We start from the raw sequence: 14,131 nt of genomic DNA on the forward strand, positions 1-14,131 counted from the left end.
GGAAAAGGATGGGGAAGGCTGGAAACACTAGTGTAAGACAATAAACATAATATAGTTACAATATAAAACTCACATAACTCAGGACTGGGTTGTTCTAAGGAGCATGGCACAATCACGTGTAGCTAAGCAGAGGTTTCAAACAGACAAAGTGAGTGATATGCTGTTGGGCAAAAAAAGTGTCAATGAGAGAATGCTTTTCTGCAATCCTTATTTTGCACCTGATACCCAAATCGCGTGGCAGTTGAGGCACTACTGGTTTACGTAGAAATGAATGGAGCCACATATTCACATCTTTTAATTAGTGAGTTGTGAGTGAAAGGTACATTATGAACCCAGGATATTTATACTAGTACAATCCGTGTTTAAAAACATTTCCATCCTGCTCCTGGTGACAAAATACCAGGCAAATATATTGATCCTGCTACAACACCTTTTATCACCTTAAGACTCGTAAACCACATCATAATTCTCCCAAAGCACAGGGCAGCATGCGAACAAAATAGGATAGCAGGAAGAGTAGACAGGTAAAAAGTATCCCTGTTACCTGGGGAAGGATTCAAGATTCAGTTCAAGTTTGGTTTTTTTTCATTCCAGGACAATCCAGGTTCTATTTCACAGCCTGATGATGCATTAGTTAAACTAAGAGAAATAAACTTTATGTCCTGATGAGTAGAAAGTTTTGCTGCTTCTTACTAATTTTTGAGACTTTAACATAAAACAGGATCAGTACTGAAAACTAGTGCCATGGTAGTGTATTGCACAGTGGATACAGTGGGTGACGTGAAAAATCTCATCATTTCTTCAATCTGTGAGAAAAATGATTTTTTTTAATTCTTATTTTGCACCCCAATGTCACCTACCCACCTGGTTGTCCCCATGTGGATTTGACCTGTGTTGGCTAGTGGGGCTATGGTGGCCAGGGACAGGGTAAGGCACAACCATGCAGGCAGCAGGCAGCATGATCCCATCCCACTTGTTTCTGCAAGAAACAAGGCTAAAAGCTGGTTGTACAGTGTATGTGCGCGACTGAGCGGCGCCCTGTAGTCATGGCAGGAAGAAGAGCAGAAAACTGTAATAATCTTCACCACCAAGTGCCTTGATAATTCGCAGCTGCCACTACATACAGCATATTGAGGACCTGGCCTTTTACAAACAAGGTGAGAGCAGGCATAGCTCCAGTGGCCTTTGCTTGGTGACTGTCCCCTGGTGCCAGCACAGCCAGGTAGCCTGGGGTAGAGCAGGGAGCCCCCAAGGAGGGTCACTCCTGGTCAGCCACCCAGGGGCTGCACACCCAGGTAGCCAGAGAAGTGTGCCCAGGTGGGCTTCTCCTTTCTGCACTGAAAAAATGGTGCTCCTTGAAGCTCCACGCAGGAAGCCCAGGTAGCGAGTAGTCCTCTGGAGAGGTGAGGCACTGGCTTTCATGTTACTGCTGCCACTAAACTCCCTCATGCTTGGAGGGCCACATATGGAGGAAGGAGCCACTTTCTCCCTTGGAGTGACCATGTAAGGTGGAGCTGGAGCATCTCCATGGGAGCCCAGTGCCCCGGAGCTGCAGGAGCAAAGTGGTGGGTGCTGGTGTTAGAGCTACGCACTGCCAAGTCAAATGTAGTACGCTTACATGCATATGCGTATATAGTGACTATATATATATGTGTGTCTGTGTATATTTTGATATGTGTGTGTGTACATATATGTGATACTTGAAATGCTGCACCTTTAAATGTTTGCACAAATTCCCAAAATACACATAGCAGACAACTTAAATTCAGAAAATAGGTGGACAAAAAGAATAACTTCTGATGTTTCCAAACATGCTTCCAATTTCAAAAATTGTCTGCATTAGATACAAACCAAACTGGCCTAAGGACCAGCAGGGAAGTTTTAAAATCTGCCCACACAGCTGTAGAAGCTTTTCCATTGCTAGCTCCAATATGTGCAGTTGCTACAGCTGCAGCAAAACCAATACTAAAAGCAGAGGAAAATGAGAACATTCACCCAAACCAGCTTCATGATCTGGTTTCTGTGCCCGAGCCCTGTTTCTGGGAAGGAGAGTGTAGGGGGAGAAGAGGAGCAGGCACCAAGAAGGACAGACAGCTGTGAAGATGTCAAGAATCGCAGAGCACCTTGCAGGTGCTTCAGCCAAAAGTTATCTCCTGATGGTGGTGCTCTTCCGTGATGACAGACACATGTCAAACTGGTGGAGGAGCAGCACTTGGCCTTTACCAGATACTCATTGATTCTGGTTTAAGAAATGACAGTGTATAGGACATATAACTGACTATAAGAAAGGCCTGCCTTGTAGTAAGCAGAAGAGTTGTGCTTCGTGCGTTGATGTTATGAACTGACCCTGAGGCAGTGACGTTGTAGCCTTGAAAAATGTTTTTTTATGATGTGTGAGAAAAGTGCCTGCTATTTGATGCAGTCTTTTAAAGGACAGAACCACTATAAGGACATGATCAGCCTGATGCTTTCTGGTTTTAACATAATATTAAGTGAGGGTGAGAACATGGGTCTGTGGCAACATGAAGGTGCCTGCATACGCAGATGGGTAAGGGTAACGGTCCAAAACCTGGCAGTGGAATCTAGTCCCCCCTCCAAGTGCTATCCCCAAAAACCTCAAGATGCATCTTTATTGTATTGCATTGTTTTCTGGTTCTTCATTATTTTAATAATACATGAGCTGTTTGTCTCCTAGAAATACCATTTGCTTACCTCCCAAATGCTAAGAGACTACTCTTTGCCCTAACGTAGTAAGATGGAAGTTGAGCTTCTCAAAGCCAAGTGGTTTTCTTGATGGACAGTGCATATCTGAACCCTTCAGAATGGCTTTGACAATCTCACTTCCAGGCATGAGTATGCTATTAGTTATTACCATTTGCATTTTCTGGAACTTTACTTTTGGTATTTTCCATTGCTACAAGCATCTGCAATATGTCTTACATTGCTTGTGGCAAAGCAACACCCATTTCACATGGATGGCAGCTAGAAGACTAGCCCAGAGTACAGTTACTGCAAAAGAGGAAAGGCTTGCAAAATGAAATTATTGCTCTGAACTTGTTTGCTGCCTCCCATTGTCCCTCCCTACTGCTCCAACGCTGACATTTCCCCTCCTGCCTCCTCAGAAATCTTCAGCCCAGCATGTCCAAAATATACTACATTTTCTGTATTACAGCACCATTATTTTTTACTGTATAATTATTTTTTACTGCACTTTCTCCCCAGTTTGCATCTCCTCTCCCCATGTCAACAGTTACCTGAATTTACAACATTCAGTTCATAGCTCCAGCATATAAAAAATATGACCCGAGGGAATGGCAGAAAGATGTGCCAGGGGAGGTTTAGGTTGGACATGAGGAAAAGGTTCTTCCCCCAGAGGGTGGTGGAGCACTGGAACAGGCTCCCCAGGGAGGTGTCACGGCCCCAAGCCTGACAGTGTTCAAGAAGAGACTGGACAACGCCCTCAGACACACGGTGTGAACTGTGGGGTTGTCCTGTGCAGGGACAGGAGTTGGACTCCATGATCCTTGTGGATCCCTTCCAGCTCAGGACATTCTATGATTGTATGAATGTTAAAATCAAGACCAGCCTTTGCAAAGGGCCTGGCATGAAGCCTTGAAGGCTGGAATTAGGTGTCTGGCTGTCACTGGGGCTGCTACCTGCTGGGGACATGAAACCCAGCTGTGGTGAATGAAGTACAGCAAAGGTAATGTGATGAACGCGTGAGCTGTACCATGTGCCCAGGGCACACCTGCCATTCAAACTGTATGGCAGGTACATGGAAAGTGGAAAATGGCAATAGCCCCGCTCCTTCCTTTCTTGTTTCTTTCCCTTCCAGATTTCTCTTTCCTTCTTCCTTTTTGTCTTTCATTTCTCACTTTCCAGCACCTTGCTGGGCTGTGTCTGTTTGTGAAGGCCTGACTCAATAAGAAGCACAACCCCAGTGAGGATCTTCAGGGCCAGTCGAGTTGTTGTCACTTGCCTAATGGCAAGATGCTCGGAGCTGCCCCTGCCAAGGATGGGTGGCTCCTCTGAAATGGGAACAGCAGGCTGGAGCAGCCTGTTTTCAGGGTACTACATAGTCAAGTGAAGCAGGAGGGAAAATAGGTGATGAAAAAATGGCACTGAGATTTTATCTCAGAGGAATGCTGCACCGTTCTGTCTCCTTCTCTTGTGTCAGGTCAGCAGAACTGGTACTGGGTCTTATTTTCTTCTTTCTTTCCTTGAGAAGGTAAAATAGAGGGGAGGGAGGAATATTCATGCTGCTTCTGCTTAAAAGCTAACTTTTATGTAGTCCAAGTCAGCTTTGAAATTGAAACCTCCCTGGAATAATGTAACAGGAGAGGCTGAGTTCCTATTTAGACTGATACTATTTGGCTGAGGGCAGTCTTTACTTCAGAGTAATTTGGAGAAGTGACAGACAGCCATGACCTTGATTTACTTTGTAACATTTTGGGTTGAAATGGAAGAGTATTGAAATTTAGAATTTTTTTGAAAATTGCAGGGACATCATTAAAGGAGAGGACTTTCAGTTCTTCCTTTCAGTATACTCTGTAATGTTAAAAATAGCAGAGGATGTATAATGGATGTGTGACATTCATCTGCTGACTTCTTCATGTCTGTTACCAGACTTGATTGGGTTTAAAGACTAGTCAAAGCAGAAAAGTAGTCCGGAACTCTCAGCTCACCTCTGAATGATGCTCAAAATGGAAAACACCCCTTTATACACTATAATACGTTTGTTAAACTGTGCTCATGGGAGGCATAGTGCTAGATTAAAGAGGATATTGGAAATCCTGAACAAGGTGCATTTGTTAAGGCAAGTGGAGAATTCATACAGTATGGAGGATATTCTACCCCATTTACTTTGGAGATACCCCAAGGTACACTGAAATGCATACATTAAGGCAGAGCTGCTACTTGACACTCATTTATTTGAGTACTGATCTTCTACTCGGTCACCCAAATACTTGAAACAATCTGCCTTCGCCAAATGAAACTGTTAGTTAATATCTGTATAACAGGAGGGGAAATTATGGGAGAGGTGGGCAAGTTCCTCTTTCTTCTGGCTGGAAGGATTTGTGCCTCTTTGATTGGGACTTTAGGAAGCTCTGGATGTTGTTTCAGCCCTCATTTATTTATGTTGGGTTCTTTCCACCCCCAATCCCACACTTTGTTTGCCTGTTCTTTCTTACAGGAATGTGTATGTTTGCCTTCCTAGAAAAACATCTAATAAGCATGGAACTCATAGAGTTGGGAGCCATTATAGCCAGCCAGCAGTCTGCAAACAGTCCCAGATGTGGATTAAAACAATGCCATCGATTAGGAGAACCAAAGATTTAAAAAAAAAAAAAAAAGTGGATGTCCAAATGTTTCTTCAGGGGATAAATTACCTGGGTGCTTGAGATCCAAAGTGCTGATAGACCTCTGAGAAGCAGATTTAAGAAAACAGAAACAGTAAAAAAATTGTCCCATTAACTGAAGAAAACCAAACAGTAAGACTTAATGTGGATTTTTCATCTTGTCCTTTACTCTCTGAAATGCTCTTTGCCTTCTCAGAAAAGCCACAGGGCACCTTTCTATCTCCCAGGACAAGTAGACCACCATTAGCACAGGCCCAGCCAGCCAGTAGGTTCCCATTGGAAAGTGTAGTAGTTGAATTTTACCTGGCTGTCCTCAATGAGAGTGGCACTGATTTGTGGGGTTTTTGATTTTTTTTCCACCTAGAATGTTCAGGAACTTATTTATGTAGAACATAATCAAATTATTAAGGCAAATATGGGCAGGGAACTCAAAAATTACAGGGATGGGATGCAGGGGACAGACAGTGGGTTTGCCTTTTTCTCTTAAGAAATTGGGTTAAATGCCTCTTTCATTTAGAAGGGAAATATGGAGATTTAACTGGTGAATTGGCACACTTTCTGCTTTTTTCTCTTTTGATCTAGTATATGATGTATAATCCATGTTACTCCAGAGATGTTATTGATGCTGCTGCGTGTACGTAGGATCCCCCTTTGCTAATGACTGTGATATCCCTATCAGAGCAGTGAGAAAACTGAGGTTTGATTAATGAGTGGTGGCAGAGGACATGCTATTCTGTATTTATCTGAAGGTTCACATCAGAGGAGCTTCGAAGATGGTCCCACATCCCCATCCACCACAGTCATAACTCCTCAGTCTCAGGCTCTTTCCAGCCTGTGCTGGAGGCCAGTGTCTGCTGCACGCCTTGCTAAAAGATGGAGAAGGAAACTCCCTGTAGCAGAAATCCTGCCTCGGAGTAACACCACCTGCTCTTTGCAGAGTGCGTAACATTCCTGTGTCCCAGCTGAGAGGAGATGTCAGGTTTTCAACCCTGGCTCATTCAGAAGGGCTCTGGTGTTTGATATGAAAGTGTTACCAGCCCACACGCAAAACACAGCTCTGCAGAAGGAGAGAAGCAGGAGGGAGTTATGAATAAACCCTGAGGCAGGATTTTTACTGACTTCCTTCAGCTTCCCGCTGGCTCCCTGTCTTCAGCAGGGATTTTCTCTGGGACCTGGCGCACTGTCATGTTCCTCATTCAGAGAGCTGCTGGGGTTTCACTGCTGAAAGACTTCTGCAATGTCCTGCTATGTAAGACATTTCTAGAGTGCCAAGAAGTACCATCACGTGACAAGTCTGTGACATTCCACTATACCTTTTAGAGGAGTTTGCATGAGTTTTGGGAAGGTTTTACAGCCATATCTCAAATACTCACCTCCAATCAACCTAGCGAAGAGGGTTATATTTGTGTGCAGGCTGTATAGGCAGGTAATTCACAAACAACTCTGAGCAGGTTTGCAATCACAGCTTTACCCTGTTGGTCATGTCGCTTGTGCAATATTTGATACATCTGCGGCATTGCTGGTAGAGGTAAGAGATCCAGAATGCACGTCTGTGTTTATATCTGCATGCAGCTCTGTGTATATATAGTAGGTATAGGAAGGCATATGTTATACATATGCATGTACACACAGACTCTTTTCTTCTGCCAGCACTGTGGCTGCCACCACTGCTTCTGGCTGCTGCCATGAGCACGGGAGCATGAGGGGGCTGCAGAGCCTGAGAGCTGCCGTCCATCCATCCATCCATCCCTCCCTCACCTCGGCGGCAGCAGGGCCCACCCCAGCCACCCCAGTGCCTGCTGGACACCTCGGGGGTGGGCAGCCCCAGCACCAGCCCCCCACGCTACCCTGGGAGAGAAAAGGCAGGTAGGGAAAATGAGGCAGCAGGTGCCCTTGGCAACAAACAGGCCCCTCAGCTCAGCCCCTCAGGTGGCTCCTGCAGCTGTCAGTCAGCTGTGACAGTGTTTTGGGAAGGCCCCCTTCAGTGATGCTTTAGGCAGAGAGCGCCGGGGCTCTGGCAGCTTGTGCGCTGGGTGCTCGCAGCCGGCTGCTGTGTAGCAGCTGGGAGTGCCGGCCAAGGGATTTTGCTGCAGCATCCTTCCCAGAGGTTAGAGGAGGGAAATAAATGGAGTTGTGAGGTGAATCCTGGGTACCAGGGGAGCGCTCCGGAGGTACCTACTCCGTGTCGATGCCGATGGAGCCAGCAGGGACAGAAATGAGACTGATCTCAGCCCAGCGGCTGGGTGTCCTGGTCTGCAGCAAGTGCAGGGTTATTAAATCCAGATAACAGTGTGTAAGAGAAGAGGATTTTGTAAGAAGCGACAATTGCTTGGGAGCCACCATCGCCTGGGTCCTCTAGATGACCTCGTCCCAGGTAGCTCTGCTTGGGATTCTTTTTTATTACAGAAGTAGAGTTGGTGTCTGATGATGTCACGCTCAGGGGGAGGGAAATTAAAAAAAAAAAGAAAGATAGATTGCAGTCCTAACGCAAGGAGGATGCAGCAAACCACAGAGAGGGTCCTCTGCTTTAAGGAAGACAAGGCAGAAGGCAGAACCCCTAGGAGGGTCTTTCTCCCCTTCCTGCTTCAAAGAGGAAGACTGCCTTCTGTAAACGGAGCTGGCTGTGTAATGCACTATACATCTCGAGGTTAGACCTCTTCTGATTTCTTAAGGGAAAGGCTGTTTTATTTCTCAAGTGGGTGCCAGCGGGGACGCTGTAGGAGCACGTAGAGATGGTGCATCCTCTGTCCTACACTGACACCGACCTGCGCGGTCAGCTGCAGACTGGGAATTTGGTGAGGATCGAGGACCAAATCTGGAGCCAATGCAGGGGGAGAGGAGCAGCCTCAGCTTTTTTAGCAAATGAATGGGGAGGGGGAGGAGGGTAGTATGAGCAGTGATGTCATCTTTAACTAGTTCCTCTCAGAGACGGGGAGTGAAGTTAGAGGAAAAACCTGCAGTCTCAGAATGGCTCTCAGCCTTGACTGGAGACTCTAAATGACTGAGGGTCTCCACGATGGTAATTTATTTTCTTTCCTATGCAGAACTGTTCCAGTAGATTTTTATTTTGGGTCAAGCAGAGGGCATTTATTTTTTTTTTTTTTCCTCTGTCTCTCTCTGTATGCTTTGAGGGTTTGACTTCAGCTTTTGCCTCTGGTTTGTTAAATACCTTGCAGGTTATTTGAAGTTTTGCCTGGGTAGTTCGAGAATTTGTCTCTGGTGTGGGAATCCATGTCATTACAGGAGAGAGTTTAGCATGCAGTGCTTCTGCTACTCGTCAGAAAGGGAGCTGCAGAGGTTGCCAAGCACACAGCTTTCTGCATGGGAAATGTACTTTTAAAATCACAGGTGAAAAGAAAGGGACTCAGCTGGCATTTGTTGCTGTAATGGATGGCATTTAATGTTGCTTGTAAGAGGCAGAAAGACTTCTGGTCAACTATATAGGTAGAAATGAATCTTGCTTTGGTGACAATTTCTTTGCTTTTGATTGCCAGGCTTTTATTATGAGCATTTTAATTCTAGTGGAAGTGAATGGAAAATGTCACTGTGAGTGGTTCTGGCTGTTTGAGGCGGTATATGCATGGATATTTCTTCATGGCATGCATCAACCTCTTGCGTGCTGCTCCCTCCACTGCACTTGCCCTGTTGCTGCCTTTCACAGAAATTAAGGAGCTGCCAGGCTGCGCCATGGACAGCCGGCAGCACAGAGGGTTCTGCTGCTCACCGGTTCCTGGAATCAGCAGCAGCAGCAGCAGCACTCAAGCCATTTTTAGATAAATAAGTTTGTCAAGACAGGTCCATCAAGGGTAAAGTGGCTTAGTCAAAACGGCGGGCAGGGAAGAGCATCTCCTGTTTATATTTCCAAGCTACTGGTGTCACTGGCACAGTTTGGGTTTGCGCTTGTTATGATGCTCAGTCCGAGGGCAGAGGCTCTAACACTGAGAGTCCAGTTGGCTGTGGAGGGCTTATAACATTCCACTCTGGACTCCTGTTTGCCAATGGTGAGACTTTCTTTGGTTCTCACCCAGGAGAACATCCGAGATAGCTGAGGAAGCCAGACCTCAGTTTTGCTTACCAGGAACTTGGGATGTGTATGTGATAGCCACATAGCCTTTGCTGTAGCCTATCATGGCAACTGTGAGCTCAAAGAACAGAGATCTGGGCTCAAGAATGAGGAGGCAGAATAGAAATGGGAACATCGTGATACTTTCTAAATATGAAATGTTCCTTCAGGAAGTTCCTGCTGATGATAAAAGCTTGGGGAATCTGTTGTTACCCTTGAGAAAGCTCTCAGAGAAGACTATCTGTGAGGAATAAGCCTTTATTTTGTCAGCTATCATGAAGATGTTGGCAGCCGTCATAGGGGCCGTTTTGAACTCCTCCCCCTGCAACACACCATGGTGCAGAGGGAGAGTAAATCTGGTAACCTCTTTCTTCTGCCAGTCCTCTCAACATTAGCCTTAGTGTTGTAATATGTAACTCAGAACTAAAAGCCAGGCTTTAAAAATGCCATGTTCCTCTCAGTGTGGTTTTCCTCCAGATGTATACTTGCTTCCACTGATAGTGCTTCTGTGGGGGCGGTGTGCCTGGCAGGGGGAAGGAATGGATAATAGGCTGTACTGAACTAGTCACCATGGCATATGGAAGCTTCCCATCTTTCTAGTGCCAGGCTGAATCTGCTGCTGTGGATAGGCAACTTCATTTTCCTCTGATTTTAGCATGGCACCCTTCACCAGCAGGAAATTAATGCATTTTAAAAAGGAGACCAAAGAACTCTGCATCTGGAGTAAGCGCTCCATCCTCCTCCCTTGGGGGCTCAGCTATTCCCCCTGCCCCCTGCTGGGGTACTCCAAGGCACTAGTTCTGGCTTGTTTGTCTCAGTTCATCTGAGGTGAGAAACTGCAAATTCATGGCACCAGAGATGGAGACTGCTACCCAAAGAAGAGGAGAGCTGCATGTGACTGCAGTCAGTGTGCCCACTTCTGCAACCTTCCCCCTTAGGAATCAGCTGACCTTGCAGCAGGGAAGGTTAAGAAGACCTTTCCAAGTGCAAAGAGAAATAAAGCATTGGGACAGGCATCCCACAGAGGTTATGGGATGTCCTCCTTTTAGGTTTTTAAAGAACAAGTAAGAATAAAGTTGGGGTGGACTAGGAATGCACAGTCCACTTTAGAGCAGTAGGATGACACTTGTCTTTGCATTTTGGTGTCTTTAGGACAGGTTCAGTCACACATCAGTCAAAATTCACCACAGGAAGCATCTCGTGTGTCTTGGGATGGGTGCCTCATTTGCTGTTTTTAGCATTTTAGCTGTGTTTCAGGGTTGGAAAAGTCATGGACAAGACAGTTCTCTCACACTTCCTTCCTGCTCTCCATTTCTACTGCAGTATGACTTAGTGCCACTGAGGTCCTACCACCAAGGGGACAAGAATGTTTGTCTCTGAGTCCATTCAGCTGTAAAATTTTCTACTGCTATTGTCAGCAAAAGCATTACAGATATGTCAATGATGGACATGATTTTTAGGAAATGGGAACCAGTGCGCAGAAATGACTGCAAAGGTTGCAGTATCTCTCTGGACTTCAGTGAGCTTTGGGTCTTATAATTAGTTGGCAACTCAGTTTGCTTACACTAGACTCTGGTCAAAACTGCATGTGGTTTGGAGTGGTCTCTTGGAGAAGGTTGGGGCAGTGGAGCCTGAAGGAAACAGCCTTCACTTGAGTGATGTAGTTGACCGCTGCCCAGGAGGAAGCACATTTTTCATACTGTAACCCTGACACAGTATGACTTTCAATCTAGTGTAATCCTTTAGTATGTTTATGTGGTAGAATGTACTTACTGTTCCAGTTGTTCTCACCTTGCTTGATCTTCTCAGGGGAGGACAACATAAGCTGTATGGGAGTGAATTCAAGCTAACAGGGGTGTGTCAGAGAGGTACTTTATGGTACATGCAGTGGCGATGAAAGTTACAGAAGTAGTTAACAGAAGACTGAGGCTGGGTACCCAAAGCCCCGACAGGAGGTGAGAAAATCAGTTTCAAGGGATGGGATCACATCTGTCCTAGGAAAGGATCCTTATCAGTGTTGCAGAGAAAATGCAAATAACTCAGTGTGAATGTGTGTGGGGGAGGAGGAAAAGAAGAGCTTCCCAGTCCCAGATTTAGCAATGAGTTCAACTCTGTGCACGTGACCAAGAAACACTAAGGTCAAGTGTCTAATTGCATTTATGCCATTGTCATCCAAGTAATTATATTTTCCCCTTGGCATTTCAACAGGGTAAAACTGAAGTGGGTTTGGACTGCTGTAGTCTGATAAGTTAGAAAATAGGTAACCTCCCTGGCTTGCCTGCTGGGCTGTCACCTCTCTTTTGGGCTCTGCTGGTTATATTCCTCTGGGATAGTTTATTTAGGTTACATATTTAAGTTTGGAAAAATCTTTGTAAACATGTCAGTTCTTGGAAGGTAGAAGAGTACCTCCCCATCCAGCAGTATGTCTTTGGTAATAATGCTCAATAGAAGTGATGGGATTTCCAAGGGCATCCTCATATGACTGCATGTAGATGTTGATTCTGCATCTACTGCAGATGGGAGTGTGTCCTGGTTTTGTTGAAAACAGGACCAGTTCTCTTTTAGTGAATTTTCCTTTCAGCTAAGTTCTTCTAAGTGCCTTCTAAGTAACTGCACTTTTCTGAATTTTTGCCTGCATGTTTTTTGGACACTGTGCTCAAAACTGATAAAAGTGACCAATGGAATGGTGAAGAAGCTCATGTTTAGATTTATTGCTATGACAGCTAAGAATTATGACAACATCCCATAATTGAGGGGGTCATGTTTGCAAGGGGGGACGGACAGAAGAGGTGACTAAAACTGACCAAGTATTCCATTCCATAATCATCATACCCCTATATAGGATGGAGATCATGATGGTCTCGTCCCTCTTTGACCATGGCCGGCATTTAGAGAGGACCCTGTCTGCCTGGGCCCTGCATCCCTGCAACCAGTTTCTGGTTTGCTGTGAAGTCCTGCCCATGACTTCTGGGTGCCTGCCCTGCAGCTGCTGCAACCACGCCAGCTCACAGCTCTGTTGCTGCTGGAGTGACACCAACTCCATATTGGGCATTTCAAGATTGTTTTGTATATTTTGTATATATTCTCTATTTATTATTAGCATTAGTAAAGCCTTTTGAAACTTTTCCAACTTGCAAGACTCTAACTTAAAGACTCTCTTCCTTATCTTTCTATCACCTTTTATGGTGGGAGGGATTAACAGCGAGCATCTGCCTTGCTTTAAACCTTGACAGAGTGGGATCAAATGTAATATATCCCTATAACAGCACATAGTAAAGATGGATGATTCTGGTCTGTTGTGATACATGCATGAATCCTAGTAACTTCAGTCATTTCAAGGAATGAAAGATGTTGGCTCACATAGGCACGTAAATGAAGGAACAGCTGTTTTGTGCCCTATGAGGTGTGCAGACACAAGGTGTTTGGGTGGTAGCAACCTATATACATAGGACTCTACTGTCATTGTTGGAAAATGGTGCCCCTTTCATTCAGCCTCCTAACAGCCAAGCTCTTAATGCCAGAAGTTCTTACTGGAATGAATCAACCACAAAGGCTGTTCTTAAGGGTGCTTGAAAAAGCTGTCACTTAGGTTTAAGATGAACACTAGAACAATTTGCTGAAATCTGAAGCCATTTTGTGACCCTTGCATTTTGAGTGCCCTCTGGATATAACTATAAAACAGAGTTCTGTTTTCTGCCAGTGTTTGAAGGGGGAGGAAAGCAGTGGGAGAAAAGGCGAGTCCTGCACAATCTTCTCTAGTTTCAGGAAGGACTGGTGTTTTCTTCCAGGTTTGCACAGCAGTGCTGCACATCATTCATCTCCTAATTATAATAGTATATAATCTTCATAATAGTGATAATCTTTATGTGCAGCTGCAGATTTCAAATTCCTCCCTGTTTTTAGCACAGATTTCATTTGATAGCATCAGGAGACTGTTTTTTCGTGTCCCTGCCTATTTACCCCTATGTAACCTCACTGCTCGCTATCAGAGACCAACTTTTGATAAGTGACGCATCAATGGTAGAATATGCAGATTCACGTTTCACAGTGGTACCTCAGTTCTCATGTACCTGACCTTTTTTTTTTTTTTTTTTTTTTGGCACAGCATAGGCAATCAAAATTTATCTTCCAAATTAAGACTGTAATTATATTTTGATAAAGATCTGGCAATTCAGTGAGAATGAAATTTTAAGGGTTGCCGGGATACAGATGATTCTGGGTTATGGGGAAGCGTTTGCATGTGGAATACTAATAAGCCAAGGTTGTTCAGCATCCTTATCTAGACTTTTCCAATAGTGTCTGATAACACAGGCAATCAAGTGGTTGTTTCTTTGCTATTATTCTGGCAGAGTGATTAAAGATACAGGCTGCCTTTTATGAATGAAAAGGCGACATGCTCAACATGGAGCGACACAGATATGTCCCCCTATTTGATACACAAGAAAAGTGGGGGAATAGCATGCTGACCATGCCCACATTATTGAGCCCACCAAAATAAACCTTCTGTGAGGTTTCCCTAGGTCTAGGGGATGCCAAGGAGCCTTTGCAGGAGGATTGAGCCTGTTCCTGGGTGGCGTGAGCTCTGCCCAAGGTGGGTGCTGCTGGGAGCCTCCTTTTGCAAAGCTGGGTCTCCACTGGGGAGCGGGAACTGGAGAAGGTCTCAGGGATCATAGAATCATAGAATAGTTTGGGTTGGAAAGGACCTTCA

General features: G+C 45.0%; 1 protein-coding gene across 1 annotated transcript in view; it reads left to right on the top strand.

Moving 5' to 3' along the window:
- NHS (NHS actin remodeling regulator) overlaps positions 1 to 14,131 on the top strand; it is a gene marked incomplete at its 5' end in the record, with an annotated part of 259,114 nt that overhangs the window by 197,219 nt on the left and 47,764 nt on the right. The gene's annotated exons all lie outside the window — the stretch shown is intronic.

The sequence above is a fragment of the Streptopelia decaocto genome (genome assembly GCF_964273445.1).
Source record: "Streptopelia decaocto genome assembly, chromosome: 1".
Taxonomy (NCBI): domain Eukaryota; kingdom Metazoa; phylum Chordata; class Aves; order Columbiformes; family Columbidae; genus Streptopelia; species Streptopelia decaocto.